The 15,925-nt window shown below is 43.1% G+C and overlaps 1 protein-coding gene across 2 annotated transcripts in view; it reads left to right on the top strand.

Annotated features, from left to right (window-relative positions):
- The first annotated feature begins 867 nt into the window (after positions 1-867).
- Positions 868-15,925, top strand: part of LOC112990395 (acyl-coenzyme A synthetase ACSM4, mitochondrial-like) — an 87,122-nt gene continuing 72,064 nt past the window's right edge. Inside the window, exons 1-2 of one of the 2 annotated variants that reach the window (XM_064520303.1) lie at positions 868-1,634; positions 1,921-2,028. The gene's annotated coding sequence lies outside the window, so the exon portion shown is untranslated. The remainder of the gene's footprint in view (positions 1,635-1,920; positions 2,029-15,925) is intronic. The other variant, XM_064520304.1, reaches the window with a different exon arrangement.

The raw sequence follows: 15,925 nt of genomic DNA, 5'->3' as shown, positions 1-15,925 counted from the left end.
AGTACAGTGCATGCATGCCCTCATGTGCATGGAGTGCAGCACATGTGTGCTCATAACCTGTAAGAGGAATTAGCACCTCAGAGTGCAAAAGAAAGGGGCAGCTGGTGTGTAGCTGTGTTGTGTTTACATACCTCATTCATGCAAACCTCTGTTAAATGGTCTAATGAAACAAGGTGCTGTGAGGGAAAAGCCCATTTAGCAGAGTAACAAATCCTATTATGTTCAGTGAAGCTGGAAATCTACTGGATAATAAATTAACTCTGAATTCATGGCTTTGAACATAAATTTTCAGGTCTAGATTGTTTGATACATTTTTAAGCTTGCATGTAACTTGGCTAATAAGCTCAGCATTGTTTCTCCCTCAGATACTGGCAGTTCTTCTCTCTTTTTGTTTCCATAAGGGCAGCAGTTTTATTGCTCTGTTGTCCTTTTCCAGAAGGAACAGCTGTCATTATTCACACTGCCGGAGCACTCGTGCACTCATGTCAGCAGTGAGGCCGCAAGATGGAAGGCACCACCCGGACTCGTAAGCAAAGGACTGTCCCTGTCCCAAAGACCTAAGGCACTATAATGCAGTGCACGAATCCATCAATCAGGGAGAGGAGAAATGCTGTCCCTGAGAGACACAGTCAACTGTACACAAGCCATTTTAGGCAAGGAAACACTATGGCTGTATAAGACTTGGTGCTGGGCCCAAACTCATAAATCAAGAGATAGGATTTACTAATTTGGATGTAAAACAGCATGAATGTGGCTATACAACTTCCAGGCCAGATTTGGTATGCCCACTGCACTGTGGGAACCCACCTACTTGGGGCCAGTCCAAGTATCACAGCTTTGGGCTCTGTCGTGCAGTGTAAGCATATGTTGTCTCCAGTGCAGTATGCAGCAACCCATGTCTTGAAATGGTTTCACTGGCATGCTACCTAAGGGATACAGAGCATTCGACACAGTAGAATCCTGCTGGAAGAATTAATTTGAGGAACCTTCCTTTCAGTTACTGTTCCTGATTGATCACAGCATCTACATGCATAAAACAGTGCAGTCTCCAAATCAAACCACTTGAATAAAAACTGAATTTCCATCCTGTGAAGCCAGAATGCATCCTGCAAAACTCTCTACTGACAAGGCAACTCGGTCAGGTTATATAATTGGCAGCCTCACAAGCTTTTCATCTTTGTCTGAATGGTACTCGAAAAGGAGTGAAGTTCTTTCCTACTCTTGAAAATATCAATGAAACTCACAGAAAGTGCTTGCTGCTAAGTGTCCCACTGATCAGAAGAAACCAAGGGCACATTGCCTCACTACCCGAAAGAGCGAGGTTCTGGAAAGTCAGAAACAAAGCTTTCTTCCTTTTTATTTATTTGTTTTTTTAACCAATGACTCTCAGAAGCAGTCCCACCAAAATTATTGAGATTCCTTGGGTAACTACTTCCTACTCCATGAGATAAAAGAGCTCCAGATCTGATCCTGGGTCTGTTTATTTACAGCTCTTACAAGCGCAGTCTCAGAGATACCTGAAACGCTCATCTGCATTACTTTGGCGTGCTGAAGCCTTTGCATAGCCCAACCGGACATGCCTAGGGTGGTTATTGCGCCCCGGACACAACGCTGACAACCTCCCAAGGCACCAGGTGAGCTCGGGCAGAGGCTTCTCACTGGATCCGTGGGGAAGGGGCGTGCTGCCTGCGCGTGGGAGCACGCTTTGGGGGCTGAGTTTGAACAGGCAGTGGATGTGTCCTTGGGGGCAGGCTGGGCACACTCTTTTGAAGGGCAGCAGGGATGCAGACAGTGAGCTAAAGTCTCCCTTCCTGGGGTAAATCAATTCTGGTGTAACTTCATGCATGTCAGTATAATTACGCTTGGTCCCAGATCTGTACGTGCTGAGTACGTCACTGAATTTATTGCTGTCTCATATAGAGCCAGCAAGACGCTTCTGCGAGGAGACCTTTCAAGGACAGCACCTCCGCGTTCCTCCAGGTGCATCAGAAAGGTCCGCGGGATGGGGCGCTGACATCTCCGTCAAGGGTCAGTAAACCCTTCGCGGGCTGCAAGCCCATAAGCAGCCGCTGCACGGGCTGAAGAGGCCTTTCTGCTAAGATCTTTTTTATCGTTTTGAGGAGATAACAAGGGCATTGGGACCTGGGGATTAGTTCAACATGGATGTGCTTCTGCTCCCCCCCTTTCCCGCCCGGTGTGGGCCGCTGGGGGGAACGGCCAGCGGGGCCAGGGCTGCGCAGGGCAGCGGGCCAGAAGCGGTGCCTCGGGGGCCGATACAGCCAGGAGAGCAGGGCGAGGAAGCTGGGGAGTTAAGGGCAAACGGCTATGCAGCAGCATGTGTGCATATATATATATATGTATATATTTACCTTTAAGACAGACCGATCGGGCTCTTTCCACGTTTTGCTGCTCTTTTTCTCAGTTCCCTTCAGCTCGTTGATCTTTCAGGGCTTCCAAAAAGCAGAAAGGTGTCGGCAGGGCAGGAGGGGCACAGGGCTCGCCGGGCGGGGCGGGGCGGGGCGCAGAGGCGCCGCGGGGTGCCGGCGCCAGGGCCGCCTCGACGGCCGCCGCCATGGCGGCTGCCGCCGGGCGGGGCTGGGGCGGGCGGCGCCGCCGGCGGTGCATGCCGGGAAGGGCCCGGCCGTTAAGGCGCTGCCTGGGCCGCGGCGCCGCGGGTGGGGACAGCCGCAGCCGGCTCGTCGCCGCGGCAGGGACTCGGGCGCGCTCGGCCGTGGCCGTCTCGTCGCCGTGGCGCGGAGGGAGGTAAGGCCGCCCGTGAGCTGCGGCGCTCGCCTGCCCCGAGGGGCCGCGGGCCCTGCCCCGAGCAGCCTGCGGTCGTTCTCGCCTTCAGCCGCTCACCTCGCCCCGGGGAGGAGCGGGCGCTTTCCCTGGCGCGGGCCCCGGCGTCCCGTGGCCGGTTGGGGATGCTCGCCTCGGAGCGGCGTACCTGAGCCCCGCTCCGTTTCCCGGAATTAGCTGGGCTGGAGCAAGAAGCTGGAATTAGATCCCCTTGCGGGAGGGGGGAGTTGCTGATAGAGTGTTTTTTTTTGCAGGGTTTTATGATGGAGGAAAAAAAGGAATTAATTATTAAGTACTGTGGAGAAATCCATGAACAGTATTTCTGCCATGATGTAATTCAGATTGGCCAGATATCCTGCTGAAGAGACGAGGAAGGTGCCAGGGGAGAGGCTGAGGCGTGAGCTGGGGCCTGCAGCCTGGCAGTCCCAGTGCCACGTTAGGGGAGTTAGGAGCTGAGACGGGAGGGAGGGAGGGGGCCGAGTCCAGAAGTCCCTGTTCTGTGGAGTGAAATGGTCCCCGACTGAGTAAAGAGAGTTTATCCTTTTTCCTGGTGCTTTAGGCTCTGGATATTTCCTCAATATCGGAGCTGAGTGTGAGCAGCCCCTGTCCTGGAGTCGCGTAACTGCTGCGATGAACTTGTGTTAACCTTGTCTCCAGCAAGAGCTGGTTCGTTGTGCCAGCCAGCCCCAGTGTCACAGAGAACCGATGCTTGTGCAGTTTAATATTCCTAAAATAACAGTCACCATCTCCCGTGAAATTCACTGCATCTTGTTTAGTGTTTCTGCTCTTCTACCACTTGGCAATTCCTGTGTTGCCATTTTGACTAGTGAATGCTATCAACCTCCAAACCAGTTAAGGTGTATTTTCTTGCTTATTGAAGAGAAGGAAAATTCATGGAGACTATTTTTTCTTGCTTGTGTTCATGTAAGAACTATACAGACATCTGCAACCGTAGGCATTGAAATTAGTGCAATCTTAGGGTAAACAGAATTGAATTAGGACCATGTTTCCAAGTGTATGAAGCAGAGATGGGATATCTCTGCTGTCCTCGCACAGGTTGTACTTTCAGCTTTGCAGTAAGAAACTCAGCAGCTCTTGATGAGTCTCATAATGTTGATTACTTTGTTTTTTTAAAAGTATAGCAAGGCATTGAAATGCATGCGTGTACTTTAAGAGTCGATGGCTCTCTGACCGCCCTCCTTATTTAAGGCAAAGTTCAGACAAAGAAAAGCATCTCTCTACTTTCTTCTGTATGCACTTTTGTATAGCAGCTTTTCAAGACAGCTTCTAAAACAAAACTGTTTACAATAAGCATTTTAGGTGACAATACTTCACTTCTAAGATTGAGCACAACAATTTCAGTATGCTTTGTACTTCAGCTGTGATATGCCTTGCTCTCCTGTTTTGCCCAGAGGCTTGATTATTGTTCCATTACTGATTTAAGCTGAAGAGCTTTTGTTTCAATTCAAGCTTTTCAAGTAAACTCTTTTCAGGTCATCTTGGTCCAGCCATGTACTTCTTTAATCTCTAGATTTAACTGTGTTGCTTTTTTCCATGTACTACTTCAAATCTGTTCTTTCTGCTCACCCTTTTGAGAACTTGGATGTGATGGTATTTTTCCTGTTTTCATTGATGTTCTCCTTGCTTACCATCTTTCTTGCTTTGCCACACCCTTATGATAGTGTGTATTATTGGAATTCTCTGCAGTCCAGTTCGTACCCTGGAGTATTAACAAGTGCGTTTGAAGAAAGATGCAAGAGAACAACTTTATAATGCTGGCAGGTTTTTGATAGATACTACAGAATAGATACTACAGAATAGCTTATGTGTTAACTTAAGCCATGATAACAATTGCATATCTGCTTGTTTAGTGTTTCAATATTGCAAACTTACTGTTCTACAGGTTGCCCCAGTACACTTTTAAAAAAACATGAAGAATTGTCTGTTTCCCTGCACTGGATGCAAACGAAGCAAGTGCTGCTTCTGACAAAAATTTCATAATAGTAGCAAAAATGAAATAGTGTCATGTCCCTGCTTCACCATAAACTTAGCAGACTTTCTTCTTGGCATTTCTATACAGCTATACTGTAATGCACACATACAAATTACAGCTCTGATGAACAGTTATCAAGAGCTTTCCAACACTCAGCGCTGCTGCAGTATCTTCTTGCTTTTACTTGGAATGTAAAATTCAGATTAGCTACATTGGTGTATGTCAGTCTAGTGAAGTGAAAGTGTCATTTTCCTAATGGAGTTTTGGTCTGTGACTGCATTACTAATGGCCTGTTCACCCTGCTTCCCAGGAAGGGCCTAATTAAAGTTTTGACATTGAAAAAGTGATTAAAATTTGCATGAAGAGGTATCAAAGGATTTTTTGGGGGGGGGGGGGAGTTAATAAGTAATAAAATACATCTTGGTAAATATTAAGGCTCTGATCCAGGAAACTTAGTGAACAGAAGGATCTATTCAAAGTATGGCATTTAAATCTCACTAATTTAATTGAGACTTAAGCATGCACTTAAGCAGGTATTGCAAAGGTTGTATTCTGAATAGGGAGGAAAATGTGTACACCAGTTTTGTGCGGGATCATATCCATAATTCTCTACTTTTAAATATGCCTTTGGCACTTTAAAGGATAGCCTTTCACATAATTTGATGTGTGAATAACTAATACTGGGTTAGATTCTGGATAGCCTTACTCGTACTGAGTACTGTGTTCCCCACAGCAGCCTGAAGTAATGCAGTATCAAAAACATTTTGGTAAAGCTATCAGAATCTGTCCCATTATTGATAGTCTCTGCCAGTCAACAGTAGTCCACGTGCCTAACCTGAATTCACCAATATGCGTTTAAAAGGCGCTTGTTTTTGCAACAAGCAGTGAATAGGCCTTTGTACAGACACGGTGGTTTAATTTTTCTCCCAGTCCAACTGTATTGGCTTAAGTGAAGTTACAGTAGTCCAAATTAGTCATTGATGTATGTAATAGAAGCTGCAGGACTACTGGAGGGAACCTTCTCCCTGCTGTTATATTGTCGGAGAACTGTTTCATCTGCCTCCTCAGCCATGATATACAACGTTTTCAAAAGGATTCAGACCTGCAGGCGACTTCTGCTCTCAGCTCTAGTGTTTAAAATGCGACATGTAAATTAGGAGTGCTGCGAGCACATGACTGTATGCTTGTAGGCAAGAACATGCTGTGCGTTGAATGTCCGTGGAGTTCAATAGTGTAAGTGCATCTTTCCTATTTTTAAAGCCTTATATGCGTGTGTGTGTGCATGTAAATTGCTGCATTAGTACCTATCTCTGCTCACTGCGGAAGGAAGAACAGTCACTGGTTGTCACAGTTCTGGATTGGGGCCCTTTGTGAGCAAAACAAAATAGAAAGTATCTCCTCTTAAGATATCATGCAATTCTGTGTTAATTTTCTTCATTTCTGTTCCTTTGAAGTATGCCTGAAATGTGGCTGTAAGAATCTGTAGCAGGAAATTATGTTTTAGCATATCAGGTTTGAGTGGAGAGGACTCTCATTGCTGTGTCTTAGAAATACATCCCGTGTTCTGACGAGGTGGTGTTTTACGAAGACTTGAATGCCAGATTTCTAGAAATACAAAATGCAAACATCTGAGGAGCCACTATCTAGCTGAGGCAAACTGCCAAAGCAAGGGCTCCTGTTATTGGAGATATAGTGAGGGAAAAATCTAGGTAACATAGTTCTTTTGAGAATCCAAACTGCTGCTGAGAAATTCCCTGTAGAAACATAAAACCTTTTGCATGAAGATCTGACCCACTTCAAGCAGTGAAAGCCTTATATCAGTTTCACAAAGGCAAGTAACCAGAATGTAACAAGAATCGTTTGGGAGTTAGGAAGCTTAAATCTTGTAAACTCAGCTAGGGAAAAGCTCTCTTGAATGAACTGGGAAGGTCTCTAGCAGTTCTCTGCATTCCCTGGAAACAGTAAGTCTGTCCTGTTACTGCTTGTCTTGCAGGGCTGACCATCCTGAGTTTTGTCTTTGCATCCAGGCTGCAAAGAAATGGCCCTTAGCAGTGCCCTTCCCTACTGCTGCAGCAGGGACCTCGCATGCCAGCACTCCTGAGTAGAAAACCAAGCCTATATGTTCCTGCAGGGAAGCTATGGTACCATATGCTGTTTTAAAGCTGGTCAGATATCCAGTCTTCCTTCCTTCTCTCCTCCTCCTCCTCCCCTGCTTTTCTGTGCATGCAAGCAAGAAGCAAATGTGGTGTGGAGAGGTTGTGTGTGGTTTTCTTTTCTAGTCGACTGCCATCAGACTTTTCATAATTTGTGCTAATGAAGCACATGTCGGAAAGTCATTCCTACAATTAATATTTTTCCTGAATGTAAAATAAAAAATGCTTTAAAAGCCTCCCTGTGAGATTGGATTATGAGCTCACTGGCTGGGGATGTTCTTCTTGAGCTGTTTGGGTATGAAGGTCTCACTTAATCAGTGACAGCTTTTAGAGCTACTGCAATGCAAATAAATGATACTGCAAACTCTTTTTTTTTTTTTTTCCCCCCCCTTCCATACACCCAGATAGACTTAATGCTCTACCTGCCCAATCAGGGTGCAAGAGTGAATTAATTCGATTTCTGCAAAAGGAAAAAGAAATCATTACATTCAAATGCAACTGAACAGAAATACCCATTTTTTTCCAGAGGCTTATTAAACTCCCAAAAAGCATAGTACACAATAGAAGGAGATGTGCTGTGCATATGTAACTGCTGGCCTTAAATGCTCTGTCTGGGCATGGCTAAGGGAGAAATCGCAGCAAAACTGCCGCGAGGTGCAGCACACAAAATGGCAGTGCCTGTCCCAGAGACTCTTACAAAAGTGGATATAGGGGAAGGTGTGGAGCATCTACATGTTTTGAGATAAACAGTGGTTGATGCAATTGAGAAGTTGGCAAGTAATAAGCCTTTTAGCCTGGGAAATAACTTTGGTTTAGTGTCATGTGGACTCTTCACGCTTATATCCTGCTTGCATGTATTCAGTAGCCATCCTTGCCTGTAAATGATGATGATAACACCTTGAAATTCCAGCTGAGCTGCTTGGCCTTGGTACCGTGGTTGCGTGTCACAGCCCTGTTTCCTGCAGCCTGCTCCTCTGTGAGGTGCACGTCTAAAACGGGCCTTGGGCTGATGGTTGCCAGCTTAACTCCGTCTCCCTGCTGGCGATCGTAAATGAGCAGACAGGGGACGCAGAGCCCAGCAAAGGCAATTCATTTGAAATGAATAATGGTAAACATGTATAAATAATTCACTTTATGCAGCTCTTGCCACATTCTGCACTACACTATGTACCCCTGAAAACCTAACTTCTCCAGTAATTTCAAACATGACTATGGGAGCCAACCTGCTCTGTTCAGTATTCTACCTGGCAAATGTTGAACTCACTATACAAATGAAAGATGATGGTGGTTTTAATGATGGTGTTGAGAGCGCCTTGCTGTTGGCCAGGACCCAATATCCTAGGCAGCGTACAGGCGAGGGCAGCCTCGCCCAGAAGAGTTTCCAGTCAGACTCTGGGTGCCAAACGGATTTAGGCAATGAGAGGGGAAACGCTAGGATAGTAGTTGCGTTGGATGTCCCAGCCGCCTGCCTAGTCTGTCTCTTGTAGGTATCCCAGCAAAAGAGGGTTCTGAAGAAGAGCAAAGCTGACCTTTGCACGTGCCAAGTCCCTTCACACCATTACCGTTGGGTGTAGATGCTCATGCAAGAGGAAGAAATGCCTCTGCTCCTCCCTGACATGTCGTTCTCTCCATGCGCCCATGCTTACTCAGAAAGTTACTGGTAGTAATTACACTGTGGAGAAGAAGAATCATAAATAATGAAGGAAGAATTAGCTTTAGGCGACCTAATTAAAAACCTGTACAAAACTCTCTTTATTAGTTAGCAAGGTAATCTAAGTCAACCTCTGGTTCTAAAGATTTTCACCGTACTGCAAAGGAAATAAAAAGCAAAGGAAATTAATCATCTGTTAAGGAGTATTTTCCTTAACTCTTCACCTTAGCAAAAGAATTTTGGCTTAGAGTGGAGTTTGGAAGAAAATAAACAGATGTAGCTGCAACTCTTTCATTCTTTTGAATTCAGTGGTTCATTTTTTTATTAAAAAAAAAAAACCACCCTGCATATTGTCTCTTGTGTGGATGGCTGCTAGTGCTTCGCACTGCGTAACCTGTATCCACAGCAAGCTCTTCACGTGTGTCCTTTCCCTCCTGAGTCCAGGGCTCCTGATAAAAACCTTTTAATTTTATCTTCTTTTACCAGGTGAATTTTCTGCCTGGCAGTCCAAGAAACAGTTACACATTTTAAACAGCTATTCTTGTGTTTTCATAGTAGCCCAGACTGGGAAATGTGGGGAAAGAGGAGAAAGCTAATTCTTTAGAAATATTCATGCTTTCAACTGAATGAAGTAGATCCTCATTAAAATTACCACATGAGATCCAAATGGTATAGATATCCAATGTGTTAAGTCTCTGCTACCGTCTAGCTAGTTGACTTGGATTTAGTAGTATCTGTCTCGGTTAGCTTTTTGAGTCCTATTTCTCTGGTGTGAAGATGTGTAAGAGAATAAATCTCTTCTATATCTAAGCTGACTCGTTATGAAAACGGGCTTGCTCTGTCAAAACGTGTAGGATTTTTATCTAAGCTTCCACCAGCTGAAAATCTAACCTAGTGTGTTTTCTGTGTGTTGTAAGGGCTTTGCAGTGGCAGTTTTTCCTACTGCTTTTACCTTTGATGTTTCCCAAATAATTTTTATTTGTTGTGTGTAACGTGTGTGGTGGCAGTGGGAATAAGAAGAGAAGGAGAAAGATAATTAGCATTTACGTAGCAATCAAGCATACCAGGTTCTCTTGAATTATTAAACTTAATTAGTTTCATTTGTTATTCCTGTGGGCTACAGTATCTGTATTAAATGCCAATTTAAAGTGTTGTATGTTTGATTTAGTGACAACTCAGATTTGGTAATACACTGCAATGCCACTAAACCTCCAAATAAACTAATGGTTCTGCTGTGCTCTCATTTCACAAATAGTGCGTGTGTGCTTTCATGCAGTGCTGGTAAAAAAAATAAGATAAAATGTACTGAGCAATGTGTGATACATCAGTAATGTAGTGAGTGTTTCAGTCTGTGAAACAAGTTGTTTAGGTCCTGGTTTCACAAATATCTTATATGTGTTTAGAACTGTATTCACTGATTGCAAATACCAGTGCCAAGCCTCTCCATAGACAGCATTTCTACCGGCAAAGCCTGCCTCCTGAAAAGTATTGTTTCTCTTTGGCTTACAGTCGGTATGACCTGTCGCCTATCAGGGTCTTGGTTATGTCACAGCGAATAGCACAGCTATGGCTTCATGTTTCCAAAATACTTCCTCTCACTTTTACTATGTGGATGATTATTTGATCCCTGCCCCATGTTACCTATGTTCCTGGAACAGCAAAAGGAGAAAATACCCTCCTCTAGCTGTGATGGGTAAGGAACAGCCTGCATAGAGAGCAGAGGACTGGCACAGAGCTTGTCAGTTAGTGGAATGAAGAATTTTTGCCTGTAAGAAGCTGGTCTTGACAGTTGGGGGGATGTCAGGAAGCAGTTGAAATCCAAAGTTGGCTACAGTCCCTCCAGTCATTACCATAGTAGCTAATAACGGCTCCCAGGTGCGGTTTCTTTGGAGACAGATGTTCATGGATGCCAAGTCTAACATACCGCCTACAACTGCGGTATAAGTCCAGGACCATAAAAGGCTTCGTCGGGTGGTATCAAGTGCTGTAAAAGCTGTTGCAAAACATGTGGATGCTATTGGGCAAATAATTGGCTAATTTGATGCGATGTTGTAGGTGCTAATAGATGATTTCTCCAACAGCTTTAGCTGACAGTGATTACTTTCATTCACACGCTATAACTTGCCATCAGGATATTAGAAGACTTACTGAGCCAAGGGGTAACTTTCACTGCCCTTCTCATTTTGGTTCGTATTTCAGACCATCCTGCAAGTTGAGGCAGTGCAGACTGGTCCAGCTTATTTCCCTGCCATATTTAGTGCAGTTCTGCACAGTTCATTTAGCTTATTGCATATAGGGTGTCTTAAGAATTGCAGTATTAATCATCTAGCAGAGCCGGCCTTCTGTGTGTGTGTATGTCACTTAGTGTAACTCTGACACAGCGGCAGCATCATAAGGTGGCATGTGGATTTTTGTCTCTCTTTCTCTTCTCATAGTATGAATTATCTGAAACCTTGCAGTATCAACTGAATGGAAAACTTCACAAGAAAATAAAAATGCCTGATCTAGAAATCATTGCAAACTGACTTCTGCAAAAGATGCTATGGCCTGTATCTTTAGTTTGTAGTAGGAAGCTGATTCAGAGGTCATTGAAAGCAAGAGTTATCACATCTTTAGTAGGCTTGGATCCAGAACCTGATGGTAAAGAGCCTTCCTTGTCAGAAGGGGCAATATTCTGTAGCATGTCTTTGTAAAGTAACAAGTATACACTCTTTCTAGAGCTGAAACCTTAATACTGTCTTACTAAATAACAGTCCCTGTTAGTATTGGAAAGACTTGGGAGTGGGCTGCAGTTTGGAGGAAAGACAGCATGAACTGAGGAAAAAAAAGTTAGTAAAGCAAAGTGTCCGTAACTTGAGGTAGAAGGTAGTCCAGGTTGCTACCCCTTAAACTGTCATTTGGGCAGGGTAGTAGGCAGAATCATATGTATACAAGAGGGCGTGGAAATGATTCAGTGTACAGACTGATTGTTTAGGAAGATTTGTTTTTTCAGAAAAAGACCTTCCTTCTAACAGCTTTTTGCCAGCCCAGGCCATAAAACACATCCAAAGTAGTAGGAGGAGCTCAGTAAAGGAATGTAGATTGGAAAGGCAGAACTGCGTTTAAGTAAGCTCAAGTTAGTTACTTTAAAATTCATTGAAGCTTACAATGATTTAATTTTGCAATGAACAAAATCTCCCAGTCCAGCTGACATTTTAGTACATTATCTTCATTTTGTAGCTCAGGTGATATTTTTCTAATCTTGACAAAAACAGTTAGTGATTTGGTTCAGATTCTTGCTTCTGACCAAATTCAGATTAAAATACTGTATCTTTGTAGAGCCCTTGACTCCATTTTATTTACTAATAAGTAGATATGTTTGCTTAACAAAGGAATGGTAATAAAAATTGCTCTAAAGCATGGGCGTATCCCTGGCCATATCATCCTCATCTGATCCTTGTCCTCGCTGTTAGCTCATCATTTGCAAGCTGGCATGCACTGCGTCTTTTCTGTATAGCAGTTGCAGATTAATTTGTTTGCTTTTAAATATTATTAAAATCAGTGGAAAAAGAAATCAATTCTTGCTTTGAAGAGTTAGTGCTAGCTAAAAGAGACGGTAGTGCATTTAAGTGGAAGAGGATATGAATTTTGCTAGAAAATTGACTGAAAGTCTGCCTGTACTTGGGAAGAGAAGGAGATGTGCAAGGGGAAAGACTATAATGAAATGAATGACGGGGTTTTGTTACTGTTCAGCTTTTCAACCTGACTCATATCTGCAGCCCTGTTCAGTAAGTGCTGATTTTCAGCCATATCAGCTGGCTTTTAAATTCTTCTCACATTTCAGGGATTTCAGTATTCCCATATGACCACACTGAATTAGTGTTGCAATAATGTTGTAGTCCGCTATTAATTACCCTCCTGTACCATTTCAGTCATGTGACTGATTTAGTGTTAGACTTTCGTTGGTCATCCTTCTTAATTATCTATTAGTAATGGTGTACAATTCCCCCCCCCTTTTTTTTTTTCTGATCTCATATTGGAATATGCCAAGAGGTTATCTACAGGCTGTTTAGCAAGAAATTCTGTCTTTAAATGAAAACAGAGAGGGTGGAAGGACGAGTAAGCAACAGTGTCAGACATATAGGAGCGTCCTGCAGCGGTGAAAGCTGTGTACTTTATTCACATTTATGTCTCCTGAGACATGGATGCCATGCCATAAGCAGAGGCTGTCTGCCCTGGGCAGAATTTTGAGGACCAGGGCTTTGGAGAAGAGATTCTTTTGCAAGCTCTGCCCACGAACAGAGATCTGCCCTGCTTGGATTCTCTTACTGAATGTATCTTAAATAGCTTCTGGAATTCCTTAGATCAACAAGGACCTAATTAGCAATGACACTTGAAATCATCAATATACTTGACAGTTTACAAGTTCAAATAAACAGCACAGTTAGCACGGTGCTTTGATCTGGAGCACCAGGCTGTCTGCAGACTCAGGTATACATTGCAGAGTTGATCGCCTTTAGAGATGAGTTTTTCCCTTCCTGCTCTTGAGAACTAATGACCCTCTGAAATGAAATTTCTAGTCATTTTGGAATAAGAAGCCTTTAGTGACTTTGAGAACCTGGTCCTTATACCTGTCTGAAGAACAATTCTTGCATGAGGCATTGTAAGTCCCATATATATCAAATATATATATTGCCATAAAGGTCTGTTTATCAATGAATCATCTGTAGTAAAAAGCTGTTTCCTTAAAGTGCCTTCCATGTACCATTCATGCATAGATTTGTGCCGCAGGCCTTCTCTAAGGCATGTCAGGATATTTCTCCTGTGGAGGTGAGGGAGAGGACTGACTATGCGCAGTGTCAGGGTCCCTTTAATGACTTGAGTGACTCAGGTTGGAGGTTGTCTTTAATACAAGATGAAAGCACAAAGGTGATTTTATAAGGAATTTGTTGATATAAACTATGGAGAGGTGAGATGACAGGGAAAGTCACAACTGAGCAATGGCAAATATTTCACAGTAAACATTGAAGGCTTAAGGAAAGTCGCTTCTAATGAGTCACGGAGCTAAATCCCTGAGAATCGCACTGAAAACTTACCCCAACAATTTAATTTTTATCTTGACAAGAAAATAAATTCTGTTATGAAACAGCTGCATTTAACCGTAATTGTCATATTCTCAGCTGTTAGAGTAAATGTTATGTGATACTATAAAATATCCTGAATCCTTCATCAAAACTGGGCATGATATAGGGGGTTACTGCTAAAGGGCAGCTCCTGCTTTCTCAGAAGTCCTGCCAAACTCTTTAGTGCTAATGCTATGCCCCTGTTAGGATGCATATGAAAAAGCTGCTTACAGCAGTTAACTCTGAACATCTTTAGTATGTCTTTACATTTAAGTTAGAACACAATGGTCCGATCCTGAATGGTTCTGAGTGCCTACAATGTCCATTAATTTTGTTTAGAGTTTGATCCAACTTTGATTCCAATGGAAATGGGATCTGCGTGCTCAGTAGTTGCTCAGTTTGTCGGGAATCGAACCCTACTTAATGCATATTTCCATTTTCGCTTGTCTTCTGTGAATGTTCTTCCAGTCTGGATGGAGCTTTTGCATTTAAAAACATTTTCGAATGATTCTATCTTGTAAATTTGCTTATTAAAATGCAGTTACTATGTGAATTGGCACTAGTCTCCAAAAGTAAAATTAGATTTTAAATAAAAATGGGTCTATGATAATTTGCTAGAGTTATGTTCCTTCACAAATCCATACAGAAAGTCAGACTTCGGTAGGTTGGATGTAACACTACCCAAATCTAGTTAGAAGTTGGATATACAGTAAACATGTGAGCTGTTGGGGAAAAAAACATCATGCTATTCTTCTGTTTTGACTTTTTTGAAAAAATGGCTCAGTTGTTTCAAAAAATCAGGCTAACCTTGGAGAAAATTAATAGAGGAAGTGTTCTAGGATCTCGCTATATTCTTGGGACCGAATTCTGTCATCCAGCATTGAGATGTCTGAGCAGTTCTTCCCAGATCAGCTCAGTGTAAATAAGTGTAAAGAGTTCTGATCAAGGGCCTGGATGTGCTGCTTTAATTTCAAGTCCAAACAGGACGTGACGGCTCTCCCAGCCCCAAAAGCGCTCTGCAATGAGTGCTCCATTTTGCATTGCTGTAGTTTTGAGGTCTCCTGTTCGGCAGGAGCAGAGGATCGCTTCAGTATCTTCCTGCTCTCTCAACAGAGACCCTCCAGAAGAGTGGCGTTGCGTTTTGGACTGAGTGCTGTATCCTGGCTAGGCGAAATATGGGCTTTGTGAAATATTTAGCTGTGGAAAATGTAACGCTTGGCACCTCTTCCTAGCAAAATGACAGATGTAACCAGGTAAAATGTAGAGGCAAAAGGGGTTTATGCTATACTTATTTGGAATAAAAGCACAAATACAGTGGGAATTAACTGAACTAGTGGGAGTAGACACTCTTAAAAGTAGTTGTGTAAATGTCAAAAAAGCCCAGAGCTGCTCTTTTTCCAAAGGACTTGATTTGCCATCCTTAATGGGTGTAGAAACAACCAAACAAGGAGGATGGGCTGTGGGGAAAATAGGCTGGCGCAGAGAGTGACAAATCTGCTCACTGCAGTCTAATAAGTGTTGATTATGTCTTATTAGAGGTAAAGAGCTTGTATGCGAAATGAGCAACTTTGAGATGACTTTTGGCAGGGGGTAGAGGGGAGAATCCCCATCTGCCCTCCTGCTGCAAAGCAGGGGGAAGGACTGGGTACTACCTACACCTGTAGATGCAAAAGTCAACACAAGCCTTCTCTTTTTATTGAAATGCTAAACAGCTCTCTGCCCTTTCTTATCTGACAAAGCACATCAATACCCTGCTTCATTTCTGCTGATGGTAAATGAAATAATAAATGGTGGATTCAGTTAACTGACATGCTGGTGTGAGAGAGGAGAGTGGCTGTATGCTAATTTTCTGTCCAGGAAAGCAGGTCTCCTACACGATCCACCACTGTTGATTTATTTTCTTCCATCGTTTTTTAAAGCAGATTGAAATAACAAGGAAAGTGTATCTTCTGGACTACGTATAATTTTAAAATAAGTCAAGCAAAAGCTTGTAATACCATTGCATTGGCAACCAATGCTACTGTTAGCTGTGGAGTGTGTGGGTTTTTTTTTTTTTTGTACTTGACAGTCAACAAATGAAGTTGTTATTACACCTAGGTTTTTCTGATACACAGCTCTGAAGTATCAAGAAATGAGTCTAAAGAGTAGGTACATACAGCTGGTATTGCTTAGGATGAAAAAAAAATGTCATCAAGAAACCAGCAACAGAGGGAGCAAAATTCTTCAT

The sequence above is a fragment of the Dromaius novaehollandiae genome, chromosome 14, assembly GCF_036370855.1.
Source record: "Dromaius novaehollandiae isolate bDroNov1 chromosome 14, bDroNov1.hap1, whole genome shotgun sequence".
NCBI classification, from domain to species: Eukaryota; Metazoa; Chordata; class Aves; order Casuariiformes; family Dromaiidae; genus Dromaius; species Dromaius novaehollandiae.
Note: the sequence above shows the minus strand (reverse complement) of the source record. Positions and strands in the feature narration are given on the sequence as shown.